Source organism: Monodon monoceros, unplaced genomic scaffold (assembly GCF_005190385.1).
Source record: "Monodon monoceros isolate NGI ecotype Baffin Bay Population unplaced genomic scaffold, NGI_Narwhal_1 Super_Scaffold_2, whole genome shotgun sequence".
Taxonomy (NCBI): domain Eukaryota; kingdom Metazoa; phylum Chordata; class Mammalia; order Artiodactyla; family Monodontidae; genus Monodon; species Monodon monoceros.
The window spans coordinates 87,582,713-87,599,957 of record NW_021703776.1 but is presented as its reverse complement, the minus strand read 5'-3'; the positions used below and the strand labels follow the sequence as shown (position 1 = coordinate 87,599,957).

The 17,245-nt window shown below is 40.8% G+C and overlaps 2 protein-coding genes across 8 annotated transcripts in view; one reads left to right on the top strand and one right to left on the bottom strand.

The window, feature by feature from the left end:
* The window catches only part of NUP205 (nucleoporin 205), a 116,787-nt gene extending 104,268 nt beyond the window's left edge, over positions 1–12,519 (bottom strand). The window contains exon 1 of the mRNA XM_029234361.1: positions 12,390–12,519. The gene's annotated coding sequence lies outside the window, so the exon portion shown is untranslated. The remainder of the gene's footprint in view (positions 1–12,389) is intronic.
* The window catches only part of CNOT4 (CCR4-NOT transcription complex subunit 4), a 137,538-nt gene continuing 132,645 nt past the window's right edge, over positions 12,353–17,245 (top strand). For 6 of the 7 annotated variants that reach the window (XM_029234367.1, XM_029234363.1, XM_029234365.1 and 3 more), the window contains exon 1: positions 12,353–12,590. The gene's annotated coding sequence lies outside the window, so the exon portion shown is untranslated. The remainder of the gene's footprint in view (positions 12,591–17,245) is intronic. The other variant, XM_029234364.1, reaches the window with a different exon arrangement.

Genomic DNA, 17,245 nt, shown 5'->3' with positions numbered 1-17,245 from the left:
GCGCGTCCGGAGCCTGTGCTCTGCAACGCGAGAAGACACAACAGTGAGAGGGCCGCGTACCGCAAAAAAAAAAAAAAAAAAAGAGTTAAGTGAAGTGTTTGGATAGCAGCACAAGACGGTTGAACTGAAACAACTTTAGCTACATGTGTGCAGATTTTTCCATTGTACAAAAGCCTTAAAGCTGGAAAAGGTATAAAACGTGGGACTACAAGTTTGAAATGATTAAGGCTGGGAGAAGGGTCTTAGTCATGAAAGCAAAGTAGAATGAACAGGTTCAAATAGTTTTGCAGAGAAGCATGGCAAAGGGAAAGGCAGAGAACAAGAGCAAGAGAGTTATAATGGAACTAAGGGCAAGTCTCGAGTTGAAAAGAAAGGCTAACTATCCACAGGATGGCTATACAATGATCAGTCCAAATAGGGTCAGCATGAAATCCATGGAAGGCTCTTTGCCAAAGTGATTTTGCATCTCCATGACCGATCCTGATTCTTTCAACTTGGAGGAGTATCAGCCAGGGGAAGCCAGTGGCAACAAAGCAAAAATACCGATCAATATGCCACCAAGTTTTGCCTGAGTATCTGGACAGCTAAAGACCATGCATGTGACCTAGGGTCTGCAATTAGATGCTCTTTCTAGGACTCTGAGTGATGCAAGGAGGAAGGGTTAGTCAGATTTACTTGTGGCAGTATGCAACAGAGGCAACAGAACAATGGTGATGGATGCGATGCCCGTGACATTTGTGCTCTTAACCAGACTGCTTCAGCTGCCAGCCCCCTGGTTCCTGCCTGTTTTCTGCATTTCCAAGCCAGCTGAGTGAGTCATCCAATGTACTTCTAATACATTTATTTTCCACTTTTGTTAGCCAGGACCCATCACTGTTCTTTGTCTTCAAGAACCCCAACTGATACAGTGAACGTGAAATGATTGGGGCCAGCCTCTGAAAGAAATAAGGACAAGGGCAGAGATCCCCAGAACTGGGTCCTAAAAGGGAAAACCTCTGACACTGGGCTATAGACTTGGTCTCAACATGCAAGGCCAGAAAAGTAAACAGCAGGGCAAAGGTACATAAGGGCTGCACTGGTCTCTGGGGATTAGATAACGCTCCTTCCTTCCGATGAGGTTATTAAGACTATTGGAGGATAAATGTCTGAATGCTCTTCTCTCCAGCAAATGGGAGCTGGTTGCATGCAGGAGAGGGGAAGGGCAGAGAGTGAAGAGGAAATTGATGAAGATATCCAGGGTAAAACTGCAGATTCCAAATCCAATTGTTCAAGGGGAGCTTGGTGGAAGGCGGCAAAGATCTATAACTTGGAAACAGTAAGACGCTAAGAGCAGGCTGAGTGATTCTTTGTGAAACTAGTACAGAGGGAGTTGAGCCCTTGAACTCATTTGCTTTCCTCGCTGCCATATCCTCAGTGGTGCCTGGTACATTGTAGGTCCTCAATAAGTATTTGTTGAATGAATGAAAGAATCATTAAAATTGGACACCCACCGTTAGTTGGCACTTCATCAGGGCACCTCATGTAGGTAGGATGGGATAATATTTGGGGTTTCAATCTAGACCTGTCTGATTCCAAAGTCCAAATTCTTAATCATTGGTATATATTATGTACTTCTTGGACTCCAGCAGCAGTAATTGCTCAGGGTTTTGCCACCTGCCAAGCCACGTGAAGGCTCCCATCATGGCTACTAGTGCTCACCAAGCTGTCACTTGCCGTAGTTGCCATCGCCTCCCTCTCTGAGCATCATCATGGAAGATATGCTGGATTATTCAAGGTGCCAAAGCTCCTCTGCATTCTGGGCAAATGTGCTTTGGATGTCATGCTTTATGAATGAGTATTAATGACATGATATGCTTGTATATAAATGTCTCACAGAGATTTTAGGGACACTGCTCTTTCAGAGTTGACTCAGCTCACACTTCCTCCTCTCCCTGGTACATACACCTGCACTTGGGTGCCCACATTACTCAGATATGAGTTTATGGAGGGGGCTGAACTGGGACACAAATCTGAGTAACACACATGAGTCAGTATCATCCCCTGTTCCTCCAATGACTAAGGCTCTGTTACAATCCTGTATACCAGGTTCTTCCCTGGAGACTCATGTCTCTCAGGAGATTTTTGGGGATCTTCTACAGGTAGAATTCTGGTGGCCATCCCTCGGTCTCCCAGAGGCATCATACTTGTATGAATCCTAGCAGTAGATACAAATGAGATTCTCCTTGGGGTCCTTCTTGGACAAAATTAGCAGTTTCAATCACATATAATAAATTCTCTTTAAACTTCCATGCAATAAAATCAATAAGATGAAAAAAATTTTAAATCAAGTTTCCATTTTATATGAAAATATGTAAAAAGCAAAATGATAGTTATAGAAAGCAGGTCTGCAGTTGTTTGAGAATTGCGTAGGAGGAGAGGATTGACTGCAAAGGGGTAAGAGGAAACTTATTAGGGTGAGGGCACTGTCCTATATCATGATCCTGCTGGGGGTTATATGATTGTATATCTGTTATATGAGTTTAGAGTCTTCAGAAGTGGACCCAGAGGTAAGAACTTGGGTGAAATTAGTCATGTGGGAGATGGTTCCAGGAAGCGCAGAAGTACAGGAGAAGTATGGAAAGTAAGAGAGGAAAGAGAGAAAAAGTGCACATTAATGATCAGTTTACCGTAGTGGGCAACTGGTGCTCAATCCTGCTTTGTTTTGACTTGAGTTATATTCCATAATCTCTCAGTGTTTCTTAGACATTTTAATTTAAACATTACCTTTAGGATTAATTTAATTAATGTTAGTTTCCTCCAGTGGATTTTTGTTTTCTTCTACCAAGTACCTGATGGTACGAGAAGTCAAGGGCAAGACTGGGTTACTGAGATGACCCACTGAAGGGTACCTACCCTTTTTACCTACTTTTTGAAGTAGGGCATTTCAGGGCCCCAGCCAAGGGCAGAGAGTCTCCACCTTCAGATGTGTTGAATTCCAACCCCTGTTCCTTAAACCCCAGGTGTCCATGAAGCTACTCCACTTTTCAGCTGTTCCCCTCAGATTAGCAAATGGCACCAGGGTAAAATCAGTAGCTCGTTAGCATATTTAACAAGAGGGGGGATCTTTTTTTAAAAATTTATTTAATTAATTTTTTTGGCTGCATCAGGTCTTAGTTACGAGCACGCGGGGTCTTTGTGGAGGCATGTGGGATCTTTCGTTGCGGTGTGTTGTGTGGGTCTTCTCTAGTTGTGGCACATGGGCTCCAGGGCGCATGGGCTCTGTAGTTTGCGGCACGTGGGCTCTCTCATTGAGGCGCATGGGCTCAGTAGTTGTGGCTCGTGGGCTTAGTTGACCCACAGCATGTGGGATCTTAGTTCCCCGACCAGGGATTGAACCCGTATCCCCTGTATTGGAAGGTGGATTCTTTACCCCTGGACCACCAGTTATGTCTTTGATGCTTTTTAGTAAATGCTTCTGGTATTTATCCAACTTTTTTTCAGTTGCCTTTAGTGAAGGGATAAAGGGACTCATATCTAATGAGGCCCCAAAAGCCAGGAAGTGGAGTGAAGAGAGGCAAATCTGGACGGTCCTAGAGGTTCATTCCTGTCCCTCTTGCAGTATTGTGGTAGATTAGATTACTGTTCAGCAAATATTCATTCCACCCAATAAGAGGAGTCTACTTCCCAGCCCTTTTTTGTTTTGTTTTTAGCAGAGCAGCATGTAGGACCTTAGTTCCCAGACCAGGGATCCAACTTGCACCCCCTGTATTGGAAGGGTGGAGCCTTAACCACTGGACTGCCAGGAAAGTCCCTTTCCCAGCTCTTTTGATGTTGAACTTGGCTGTGTGACTTGCTTTGACTACCGAGATGTTGCCAAATGTGTTTGCACATTTGGACTTGCCCTCCTGCATCTATCTCCCCAATTGCCATGAGAACTTTCCTCAGGAAGCTGCTCCCCTTCAGCCTGGGCCCCAGAATGAACACACATGAAAGCAGTCCTGAGCCCAGCCTACAGAAGAGCCAACCCCAAGTGGACTTGCAGCTGAAACAGAGCCACCCAGATGAGCCCAGTTTAGATACATTGACCCCAAGCTGACCTATAGTTGTATGAGAGAAAACAAATGATAAGTCTTTTAAGTCACTGCATTTGTGGGTGGGGTTTGTTACACAGCACTTTTGCTGCAATAGATAATCATACAGGTAGCCTAACTCGAAGCTGGCTCAGCAGATGCAAGTTATCGCAACAGATTAAAAAAAAGGCTATTATCGGAATCAGAGCTCCAGAAGCTTTACTTTTCTAACAGGTCATTCCCCAACCAGGAGGTTCTCATTGTTACATAATTGCCTAGATGCCCCCCATTTCCCATTTTGTATAAGTAGTTAAAACATCAGAGGAGTGTGGTCCATCACCTGGAAAACTCCTTTTCGGGGTATACCCACTCTATTTATGCCAGGCTTAAGCATGTGCCTGTGCGGGATAATGAGGAATAATGCTCGTGCTGCATCTCCAGAATGTTTTCCCCACTAAATCTTATTTTGTATTTATACTACACAGAACTAGGAGTGTGTGTGGGCCTCTGCTCGCTTTGCACAATAAGGGGAAAGGTTGGTCAGAATCATCTTGTATGCTGTTAGCAAAAACCAGAAATCCCAATCTCTCTGTTGAAAACCAATCACCCAAATTTAACAAATATCACTATTTTGTCATGTGCATTTTTTGCAGTTTCATATTGATATTGTTGATATATAGGAATGCTGCTGATTTTTGTATGTTGATATTGTATTCAACGACCTTGCTGAATCCTCTTTAGTTTTCATTGTTCATATATTCTCTTGAATTTTCTATGCTGACAATCATAATATTTGTATATAATGAGAGGGTTTTTTTTCCTTTTTCTTCCTAGTTCTTATATCTCTTGTTTCATTTTGACGTCTTTTTGCATTGGCTAGACCCCCCAGTATGATGCTGGATGGTAACTATGATAACATGACATCCTTGCTGTGTTTTAAAGAAAATGCTTTAAAAATTCCACTATTATGTGTAATGTTTGCTGGAGGTTTCTAGTGGATTAAGGAAGTTCTTTTTTAATTCCTGTTTTGCTAAAGTATATATTTTAATAATTGAACATTGCCTTTTATTGAGAGCTTTTTCTGCAACTATTAGAATGATCATATGTATTTTCTATTTTAATCTGTCGATGCGGTAAATTATACTGCATTTATCTCCATAAGTGAAGGAGGTGAATAAGAGAGGCATTATCGATTTCTTGAATGATTGGCAAAATAAGCCTGTAAAATTATTCAGACTTGGTGCCTTTCAGCAAGGGAAACCTGATTACTATTCAATTTTTTCATGAGTATGTCCCTGAATAATATAATTGTTTTCACCGTGAAAGAAATCACACAAAGGAGAGTACAAAATGCATTTGCATCTCTTAAAAATAATGGTAACATGAACACCTGTAGGTCTACAAGATAGATTAAGAAATAGCATCAGTTCTTTAGAAGTTCCCTGTGTAACCCTCCAAGGTCATGTCCCTTTTTCTCCGTGTAGGGATAACCATGTCCTGAATTTTGTATAAAACATATTCTTATTTTTCTTTGTAATTTTAACTCTACCTATGTATCCCTGGATAATATTATTTAGTTCTGCCTATTTTTGAACTTCATATAAAATGTATCATACTGTTATATATTCATCTGTGATTTTCTTCCTTTGCCCTATATCTTGTTTTTGAAATTCATTCTTTGAAATTGAAATGTATATCTGTAGTTATTCCTTTTTTTTTTGCTGTATAGTAATACACTGTATTAAATTACTCAATTTATCCATTTTACTATTGATTTACATTTGAGTTATTTCCAGTGTTCTTTAAAAAAATTAATTAATTTTATCTGATTATTTATTTTTGGCCGCTATTTTCAGCAAAGAACTTGCCAGCCAGCTACTTATCTTGGTAAAAAAACTTTTATTGGAACCAGGGCCAGAATTAGTGGGAGGAAAGGGAGGCAGGGCTGTGTAAAACTCAGGGTCAGATTTTGTCTTTATTTTACATTTTAATATTTTGTTCATCATGGATTTGTTTTGCATTAATGTTGATTTTTAAAAAGTGTTCTATCAAAATGTTATTTACCTTGATGACTGCATCTTTGAGTGCTTGCTTAAATTTTGTGCCCAAGGCAAGTGTCTCCCTCACCTCATCCTAGTTCCAGCCCTGCCATAGTCTAAACTACTTATTATCTCCAGGCGGCACTTTTGCAATCGCTTCCTAACTGGTCTCTCCACTTGTATATTTGCCACCCATCTTTGATCCATTCTCCATGTGGCTGCCCCCCTTGATCTTTTGAAAAGACAAATTGATTATGTCACTTCTCTTTTTCAAACCATTCAGTTGTCTCTCTCTCTTTTTTTTAATTAATTAACTTATTTTTGGCTGCCTTGGCTCTTCGTTGCTGCTTGCGGGCTTTCTCTAGCTGCAGAGACCCGGGGCTACTCTTTGTTGTGGTGCGCGGGCTTCGCATTGCGGTGGCTTCTCTTTGCTGAGGAGCACGGGCTCAGGCGCGCGGGCTTCAGTAGTTGTGGTGCACGGGCTTAGTCGCTCCGTGGCATGTGGGATCTTCCTGCACCAGGGGTCGAACCCGTGTCCCCTGCATTGGCAGGCAGATTCTTTAACCCCTGTGCCACCAGGGAAGTCCCCAATTGTCTCTTAATCTAGAACAAAATCCAAATTCCATGTAAAACCCTTCTTCGTCTGGATTTTACCTTCTTCCCTAACTTCATCTCCTACCACTCTTTTGCACAGGCTCCGGATGCGCAGGCTCAGCGGCCATGGCTCACAGGCCCAGCCGCGGATGTGGGATCTTCCCAGACTGGGGCGCGAACCCGCATCCCCTGCATCGGCAGGCAGACTCTCAACCACCGCGCCACCAGGGAAGCCCCTCCTACCACTCTTTGAATGTCACAACTTCACTGGTTAACTTTCCATTCCTGGAATATGCTAAATTCATTCCTGCATTGGGGTCTTAGCCCAGGCCATTCTTTAAATGGGTGATCCCTTCCAATTTCATATTGTCATCTCTTTAGAGAGGCTGTCTAAAGTAAATTCTTTCCTGATATATCTATTACTCTGTTCTTTTTCCTTCTTAATCCAACAAATAAGTAGAGTTTTACTTGCTTATTATTTAACTTATATTCTGTGTTTTCTTTTAAACCCTAAGATCTTTGAGGGAGCTTAGTGCTTTGCTCACTTACATATACCCAATATTTAGCACTCAAATACTAAATAATTAAAACTAGAAAAGATAAATAATAACAATAAAACTCCAAGCAAATGGATTTTTGGAAAAAAAGCCTCACATATAAAGTGGCATTAATATTCATTAATATTAAAGCAATCTGGTCATAACAAGGATCATAAAACTGATCATTTCCTTTGGCCCAGTAGGTCTACATTTGAGACTATATCTTAAGAATATAACTTGAAATTTTTATTTATTTAAAATATCCATATATTAATAATTTGTGAAGGTTGGAAAAATGGGAAACAACCCCTGTTTTCATTCTCCTTCTCCAGCCTAGATAAGCCAAACTGTAAGTTGTTTCTTTGGCAGAACCCAAGCAGAAAAGCATTATTAGAGAAAAACCACTAAGTTGGGCAAAATACAATCAGCATGAATTTAAGTTCACCAGTCTCAGATGGGCAATCATTATTTCCCTGAAACGCTGTTGTTTTTCTGATGAAGCTGTTCTTCTCTCTACAGATGCTATTTTAATAGTCACCATTCTCCTTGGACCAAAGAAGCCACCATCTACAAGGCCATTTAAGTCAGAAAACATGAGAGCTATTCATGGGAACGCCTCCTCCTTATCTATTACATCACCAAGTCCTATTGTTTCAACCTCAGGAAATATCTCTTGAACTCATCACCTCTCTTCTATCTTCACTGCCACCACAATCAGAACCAAGAATATTCTCTTAATTAGTTGCTCCATTTTCATTCTTGCTTTACTCCTATCCATTCACCACACAGCAGAGTGACCTATTTTTTAAATGTATAAAACTAATTCATACACATAATAGATCAATATAGCAATTCATAAAGGCAAAGTTGTATACTCCCTCCACCCCTTTCCAACTGCAGTCCCCCCAAGTAAGCAATCACACACAAAATATTTGATGTGTTCGTATTCTCCCATTCTTTTTTCTGTGCTATACATAAACATTGATTGATTCTTTTTTATTTCTAAAAAAATGGGTAACATTATACAAATGTACCATGTTATAATTTACTTATTTATTCTTTACCTAATAACATGTCATGGACATTCTTTCAGGTCAATATATAGTTCTTTCCCTTTCTCTCTTTCATATAGCTATGTATTATTCCAGAGAATGGAAGTACAAAAATCAAGTTAATAACTTCCTCAGTGATGAACATTCAGTAGCATGTTCTTCTAAAAATGTAAATGAGATCACGCCTCTTTCTTCAAAGCCTTTCCTTTTCCCATGGAAGAAGATCCACATTTCCTACCATGGCCTGCAAGGCTCTGGAATGATATGGCCCTTGCCTCTATTTAATCCACCTTACACCCCACCTCCGCTTGCTTACCATAACTCACACTAACATTCTAGTAAGGTTTTTTCCACCTCATTCATAATCCCTGCATATTTTCTACTCTTAACCTGTAAAGATCTTCCCTGACTAGCCTCCTCTTGCTCACCAATCTAAATTAGGTTCCCCTCAAAATAATTCCATTTGCAGCAACAAGGATGCAACTAGAGATTATCATACTAAGTAAGTCAGAAAGACAGGGACAAATACCATATGATATCACTTATATGTGAATCTAGAATACGGCACAAATGAACCTATCTACAGGGCAGAGATAGACTCACAGACATGGAGATTGGACTTGTGGTTGTTGCGGGGTAGGGAGAGGGATGGACTGGGAGTTTGGGGTTGGGAGAGGCAAACTATAAAAAAAGAAAAAAGAAAACAAATTAGGTTCCCCTCTTAAACAGTCTCATAACATCTTGTAAACACCTTCACAGTACTCATCACCAGTTATAATAATCTATAAGAAATTATATGTATATACTTGTATTTATTTATTTATTTAAAATTTATTTATTTATTTATTTTTGGCTGCATTGGGTCTTCGTTGCTGCGTGCGGGCTTCCTCTAGTTGCGGGAGCTACTCTTCGTTGCGGTGCGTGGGCTTCTCACTGTGGTGGCTTCTCCTGTTGTGGAGCTCGGGCTGTAGTGTAGGTGCACGGGCTTCAGTAGTTATGGCTCGCGGGCTCTAGAGCGCAGGATCAGTAGTTGTGGCACACGGGCTTAGTTGCTCCGCGGCATGTGGGATCTTCCCGGACCAGGGCTTGAACCCATGTCCCCTGCATTGGCAGGCGGATTCTTAACCACTGCGCCACCAGGGAAGGCTCACTTGTATTTATTTAAATGTCTGATGATTTCATCTCTGCCTCCTCCACGAGGCACCCTGCTCTATGAGGACAGAGACAGTGTTTTGCTGTACCACCATCACCTAGCACAATACTCAAAGGTAAAAAACATTTATGGAGTGAATAAATGGTATGTCCTACACCGAGGAATCATTAGGCAGCTAGAATTGCATATTAATTAACCTTTTAAATGATATATGTTACATGGATGTCTATATGAAATTACACATACAACATACACACATATATATATGAAAAATTTGTAAAACAGTGTAAAAGGAGCATTGGCCTGGGAGGATAGTGGCTCTGTCACTAATTAGGTGGTGACCTAGGAAATGTCACTTCCTTACTGTTAGTCTCCAGGAATAAATGACTGTCAGTAGGTATGGGATTGCCCCCTAGTGTTGGATACTCTGGGAGGTACTATTGACCTTTAGAGGGTAGGGGCCAGGTAAGCTAGACTTTCTGCAAAACAGGGGACTGTTCCTTACATGAAAAATTATTTTGTGTCCCTCATGACTTTTAAAGAGGGCTCTTTTTTTAAAATTAAATTAATTTATTTTTGGCTGCGTTGGGTCTTCATTGCTGTGTGCGGGCTTTCTCTAGTTGCGGTAAGTGGGGGCTATTCTCTGTTGTGGTGCGCGGGCTTCTCATTGGAGTGGCTTCTCTTGTTGCGGAGCACGGGCTCTAGGTGTGGGGGCTTCAGTAGTTGTGGCACGTGGGCTCAGTAGTTGTGGTTTGCGGGCTTAGTTGCTCTGGCATGTGGGATATTCCCGGACCAGGGCTCAAACCCGTGTCCCCTGCATTGGCAGGCAGATTCTTAACCACTGCGCCACCAGGGAAGCCCATCCCTCATGACTTTTAAATGCCCCCAGTGCAGGTGAGAAACCTGTATATATGATCCGTACCTAAAACCTGACCTATTTTGCATATGAACACAAAGCTGTTTTAAATTATTACAGATCTCTAAAAGTGAGTGTTTTAGGAATGCATCTACACTGGACACTGAGGACAGATTAGTGTTGTCACCAGAGGTGGTCAATCACCATACTTGTGTCAGTTGGTATTCGGAGCTTTCACATTCATGGGGATTTATAAGTGCCAGCAAATGAAGATTTGATTATATTTTCTAGAATTGTCATGTCTGAGCATTTATACATTGAAATACAAAACATTGTATTATAAATTACTTTTATATCATATATAGGACATTATTTTGATTTAAAACAAGATCATGTATGTAGATGAAATTCATAAATTATCCATGAATTTCATTTTAGGCTAATACAAGAGATATTGTAAAGATACTGTTCTTAAAAAAAGGCGTGTAGGATAAGATGATGGATTAGATGATGATTAAGATCCTTTCCAGTCTTAATGTGGTGCTTCTTATCTTTAATAATGGTAAGGATTCTGTTTATTTTGTTCTTTTCGTTACTTGGTTTACATTTCACTGTAAAATTGGTAATATAAAAAACACACATTAAAATAATACATGTCTCCTATACTGAATGTTTAAATAGTTACCTAAAGGTGGTGAATCCAAATGATTTCCCAAGTTTCCTTGCTAGGTAATAATCTCATGATTCTACAATTTCAAATTTTTGGTGAATTGTGAGTTTATTACATATTTTAAGTTTTCACCAAATAATTGACTCTAGGCTTGATAGTAAAGCACAAAGAACTAATGTATTGTTAAAAAATGAAATGAAACTTCTCACTATGAGATTAAGTTCACAGATTTTATACTGAAACCTTCCCCTATTCTCCTTCTGTTTAGAATTTTTCATCAGTTACAATATACTATGCATTTCAATCATATGTTTTATAAATTGCCTCATCTCCCTTTTCTGTCACCCCAACACACACACTAGAATAGACACAGGAATTCCTAGAATAGGAACAGGGAATTTTGTCTATTTTGCTCACCGTCTCCTCCCCATGTGTAGAACAGTGCCGGGCACACAGGAGGAGCTCAATGAGTATTTGTTGTATGAATGGGTGAAGAATACACACAATAAGCAAAAACGACTGCGTCGAGCGCCACTTCCACCAGAATTCTAGGAGGCATGTGGGAGGGACCAGTAAATTGACTGATTTTTTTGTGTATGTGTGTGACTGATTTTTGAGATTGAGGATTCCTCGGCGCTCGTAGAAATTGCGAACGCGTTCTTATATTCGTTGGGATGTATTGATGTGTGAAGGGTTTGTGAACTCCGCGCGCAGAGCTGTGCGGGCTGGAAATCGAACTAACAATCTGCAAAGTCCGCATACTGTTCTCAAATTTATATCATTAGAAACACATTTTTGTAAACGCGTGGGTATTCCCTTCTCTTGTACTTCTGTAAAGGACAATTTAGGATATCTCTTCACTGGAGATTAATGGTGAGGACTGGATCAAGGGTGGTGACTCCAAAACGCGCAAACAGTGGCAACGAGTTAACACTTTTCTTAAACAAACGCCAATTCAGTATCCAATTCCCACTCTAGATCAAATCCCGCGCTCCTCCTACCTCCAACCTGACTGTACCCCGCCCTCTTTAATACCCATGGTGGGCAGAGCAGAGAACGGTCTCGGTTCCCCCAAAATTGGTTACGCCCGCCCCGAGTTTTGGTCTCCCATATTTGAGCAAACACCGAGGAAACGGAACCACTAACGAAGGTCGCCGACCAAATGACAGCGGAGCAGCACACGCGGGGGGTCAAGAAGGAAGCAAAACACGAAGAAAGGCAATAGTGTAACAGGCACGTGAGGTGGACGATCCCATCCGCCCTCGGAGTGAGAACATCAACTCCCGGCTTGCCTCTGGGCTGTTACCCTCCGAGGACTACAACTCCCAGGATGCTGCGGGAGCAGCCCCCCCCCCCCCGCCGCTCCTCCCGCCCCTCCCCCGCCCCTCCCTGTCGGATCGGCGTGCGCCTGCGCACCGGAGGCCGGAGGAGTCTTACCCTAATGTAAGATGGTGGCCCGTCTGGCTGTGGAACCCACCGAAAGCTGAGAGTCTCTCTCTCAGCCGTAAAGGTCGGACTCGCTGAAGCAATCAGGCCCGTTTCTGAAGAGTTTTTTCCCCGACACTCGTTCAGTGGTCTCTTGTGAAGACGCGGCAACGCGTGGAATCGGATAAGGGAAAAGCGAGGCAGGGCAGGCGGGTGAGTCTGTGCGGGGCTGGGCTTAGGGGAAACCCGGGGCTTACCGGCTACGAGAGAGCGGAGGCTTCGCTGGGACTGTGCAGGCCGCACCCCCCTTTCTCCCCACCCCCCGCCTCATCTTCAGCCTCCTTCTCGGTCTTCCTCCTCCTCCTCCTCTTCCTCCCTCTCCCCTCTACGCCACAGCAGTTACCGCCGGGAAAAGGGAGCGGGGCAGAAGGCTGCGCGGCGGCGAGCCTCGACTGCTTCAAAAATCTCTTCAATTGGGCAGCCGAGGCGGCTGCTCGTCTTCAGTGCTCTCCCCTACGTTTTTGTAGGGGCAGGAATCTTAGGTCTCAGGACTCCCTGTTTTCCCAACCCCCTTGCCCCTCTCTGATGTCCTTCTCCAGTGGCTCCCGTCTCCCAAGACCGAAGCCATCACTTCCACTGTGACCCGTGGTGCTCATTAATCCCACTGCTCGTTGCCCACTCGGTCCTGCCGCTTGTTTTTTGCTCCGCTGCTACCACTGTGGAGTTAGCCTTTGCTCCCCCCTGGTGCTTGCCATTAGTCCCCAGCGTATCTGCTACCCTAGAGCTTCTTCCGATTTGCAGTCTTTCCTTTAACCACATCTGTCATTTTAAAGCTGCCCCTTAAGTATCTAGATTATGCTGCTGCTCGTTCTGACCCACCTGTTTCACAGCGTTCTTGGGTATTGTCCGTTCCTTCCCTCTTTCCTATACAGATTCTTTCAGCATACACTTCCAGAAAAAAAGGGATGCCCCGTGTTGGCCCCTGAAAAGTCAAGGAAGTTGGGAAGTGAATGAAGTGAGGTAGGATACTGTTAAACATTTTGAGTGAAGCTCGTTTATTCAGGCTACTCCGGAGAGGAGCGTCTTCGTTCTCCTTTCAATGATCTATTTGTGGATTATTCGCTCTGTTGGGACGTGGTTTTTTTTTTTTTTTTTTCCATGTTGGACCGGTTTCTCCATGCTACCAAGCATTCTTCTGAATTGAGTCTCCCCAGGATACTTAATGTGGGCTCTGATTATACCAACAAATATTAGCCTGGGCATTTAAAAATAAGATAAATCTGGCACACAACCAAATTCATCTGTGAGCTCCACAAGCAAATATAAGTGGTGTTCTGATTATATGCAGGTTATATGTGGGTTACAGATTCCTTCCAAATTGAGAATTGATTATTGACTCAGTTTTATTGATGTTCAGCTTAATTGATGACATTTTATTTATAGTTTGAGTGGAAATTTCCTCTCCAGCTAATATCTGACTGACTTGATATTTTTGGATTTGGGAAGTTCTTTCTTTTAACATATCTAGAATGGTAGGTATCTGAATAAATTGTCTTCTCTTGAAAACCATTAGGTCTATAAGCAAAGGAAAAATCGATTTTTTTTTCAAAACTAAATCTCATTTTTTCCATAGAAAAGAAGGGGGCTGGGAAAGAAATGACAAAGCTGTGCACATAAATGCATTTGGTAACACTCAGTGTCATTATTATTTACATTAAAAAGCAGAAAACTAGAAGCCAGTGGTGGCTTATGATGTCTGTTTTGTGAAGAAGGAGCTTTTGCTATAATCAGACTATTGTGAAGTAAAGAATTACCAGAAAAACGAACAGGATTACATAGATCAGATACATACATCTCAAATTTAAATGTAAATAAGACATTGTGTTCTTAAGATGTATGTAAAAATATTAAGTCATAGTAGCAATCTCATGCAGCAGTATACCTCTTATTTGCAAAAGTAATAATACCTCAAGTGTATATATAAATACATATAGTTGTCCATTAAATCACTTTTGGATGTTACTGCATAATTGTGAATTTTTTACAGATTTTATCTGTAATACTTGATGGAATCTTACATTTGACATTATATTCACTTGATTGTGATAAATGGTCTGTTTCATCAAATGTAAACCGAGGTTAGGAAAGCTGTTTATAAAACTTCATTTTTCCTTTCAGCCACTTAAGCCACAATTTGGGGAAACTAAATAAATCCCGACTTTTCTGAGAATTGGAAGCAATTTATATAGCAAACCTTGTCCTAAGTTATGACCCGAGGTTTTTTAAAAAAAAGTATCACTTACTTTTAGTTTATCAGTAGGAATATATTTAATACAATTGATCTTCAACTCTAAGCAAAAAATATATTTCATTTTTCTTTGTAATACACTGGTGGAGAAGCTTTCCACTTTGAACAAGCCTAACACACGGGTTTAGAAACCCTTGGCAGTCATACTTGCCTGAATTGTAAGCAGTGTGTTCTAGGAGAGGACTGTTTGTCTGGCAGAAGAGGGTAAATGATTTTAATACATCTTTTCTTTTGTAAAGATATTTTGCTTCAATAAAAGCATTCTCAAGTAATTTTCTCCACTCTATAGTTTTTTTCCTGCCATCATCAAATTCTTAGTTTCAGCACTGTGAAGTCAAAATGAATTTACTTTGGGATCTTTAACACATGTGAAGAAGATATCTAAAGTTCTTTGATATTTTGATAGGAAATACAGAGCTGAGAGTTCAAAGTATTTTTGTATGGTTTAACTTTTTTTTATTTTTATAAATTTATTTATTTATCCTTGGCTGTGTTGGGTCTTCGTTGCTGCATGCGGGCTTTCTCTAGTTGCCGTGAGTGGGGGCTACTCTTAGTTGCGGTGCGCGGGCTTCTCATCGCAATGGCTTCTCTTGTTGCCGAGCACAGGGTCTAGGCGCACGGGCTTCAGTAGTTGTGGCTCGCGGGCCCTAGAGCGCAAGCTCAGTAGTTGCGGCGCACGGGCTTTGTTGCTCCGCGGCATGTGGGATCTTCCCGGACCAGGGCTCGAAACATATCCCCTGCATTGGCAGGCGGATTCTTAATCAGTGCGCCACCAGGGAAGCCCGTGTGATTTAACTTCTTAAATGTAACATTTTGAGTATTGTAGCTTCATAATTTCGTGGGGTTCTTTTTTTTGGATAGTTTGGAATACTTTCTGCCAGTTTCAGTAGTTGAATTCTTCAATTGAATAGATTATTTCTACAGAAGGGTTTTTGAACATGAGTTACTTGAGGTTGACTTGTTATGAAATTTGTTTTCATAAAGTTCCATAGACAAATCTTTAATTTTATTAGGATGAGACAGTTATAATCAAATGGCAAAATACAGAAAAATTGTTTTGTAATGCCCTTCAACTTTAGTCTGATTGGAGCACTAGTGATAACTTGCAGTTTATTACTTTGTAAAAGAAAGAGGGCATTGCTTAAGGATGAACTCCTTGCATTAGGGGAGTTTTATTTTTAAAATGATGTTATATGTATCAATATAATGAAAACATATCTTCTCAGTTTAAGCAGTATGATTTTAGAAATCTTCCCTTTCTCTCCTTCGCTACTCCTGCTTTAAGGTTAAGCTACACTCTTCATTAGAAAAAAGTTTCTTTTTTTTTTGGTGCCTGCAGATAGCACTTGATTGAATCTATTTAAACTCAAGGTTATTATTATTTTTAAAAATTTTTTTAAAAGTTATTTATTTATTTGTTTATTTATTTATTTAGGCTGCATTGGGTCTCCGTTGCTGCATGCAGGCTTTCTCTAGTTGAGGCAAGCGGGGGCTACTCTTCATTGCGGAGCACGGGCCTCTCGTTGCCGTGGCTTCTCTTGTCGTGAAGCACGAGCTCCAGGCACGTGGGCTTCAGTAGTTGTGGCTCGCAGGCTCTAGAGCGCAGGCTCAGTAGCTGTGGTGCACAGGCTTAGCTGTTCCCCAGCATATGGGATCTTGCCGGACCAGGGCTCGAACCCGTGTACCCTGCATTGGCAGGCGGATTCTTAACCACTGTGCCACTAGGGAAGCCCAATGTTATTATTTTTATAGACCATTCAAATGAAATAGAAAGTTTTAGTTTATGAAAACTTAAACCTCTGCTGAAAATTCAGTTAGCTTTCTGTCATTAAGTATAGTACTGTCTTGACTTTTTGTGAAGGAAGTTACATTCATCTCAGTTAGTTCTAAAGAAAAACAGTAGGGAAATAGGTTATAGAGATTTTTAGTGCTCTAGAAATAGTGTAACTAGAATGTACTACATACTTTTCTCAAAGGATTTCTTAATCTAAGTGGAACTTGTAAATGGTTTTCATCCCACTGGAATAGCATGTATTGGATAAAACTTGTTAACACATTTTGAGATTTAAAATATTTTGTGTTACCTCAGAGATATCAGGAAAAATCTGCAAATGTCCATTCTTATATAAAATGTGGCAATACCACTGATATTTTAAAGATAGTAATATTTTTTTCTCAAAAGTTGAGAGTACACAAATTATAAAGATGGCATAATTTACTCACTTATTTAGTGATGCAATGAAAGAAGATAGTGGGACTGTTAATCCTATATTTAGTGGTTTTCTGAAAAAACTTTTTTCAGAATTGTTTTTAATCTGATATTTATGTGGCCTTCTTTATTAGAAAAGATTGTGTAGTAAATGTCAACTTTTTCACGTGTAGTAATATTAATCCAATGGGTTTTGTCACATTTCTTTTTTGTAGCATGATTCTTTTATTTTTTAATCAGAAAGTAGTTTATAGAAGAGAAAATTTCAACACTATTTTGGCCCCTTAGATTAGCCTTACCGTAACTGTTTTTCTTTTACTAGAAGAGAGAAATTACATGCTACTAAAAAGA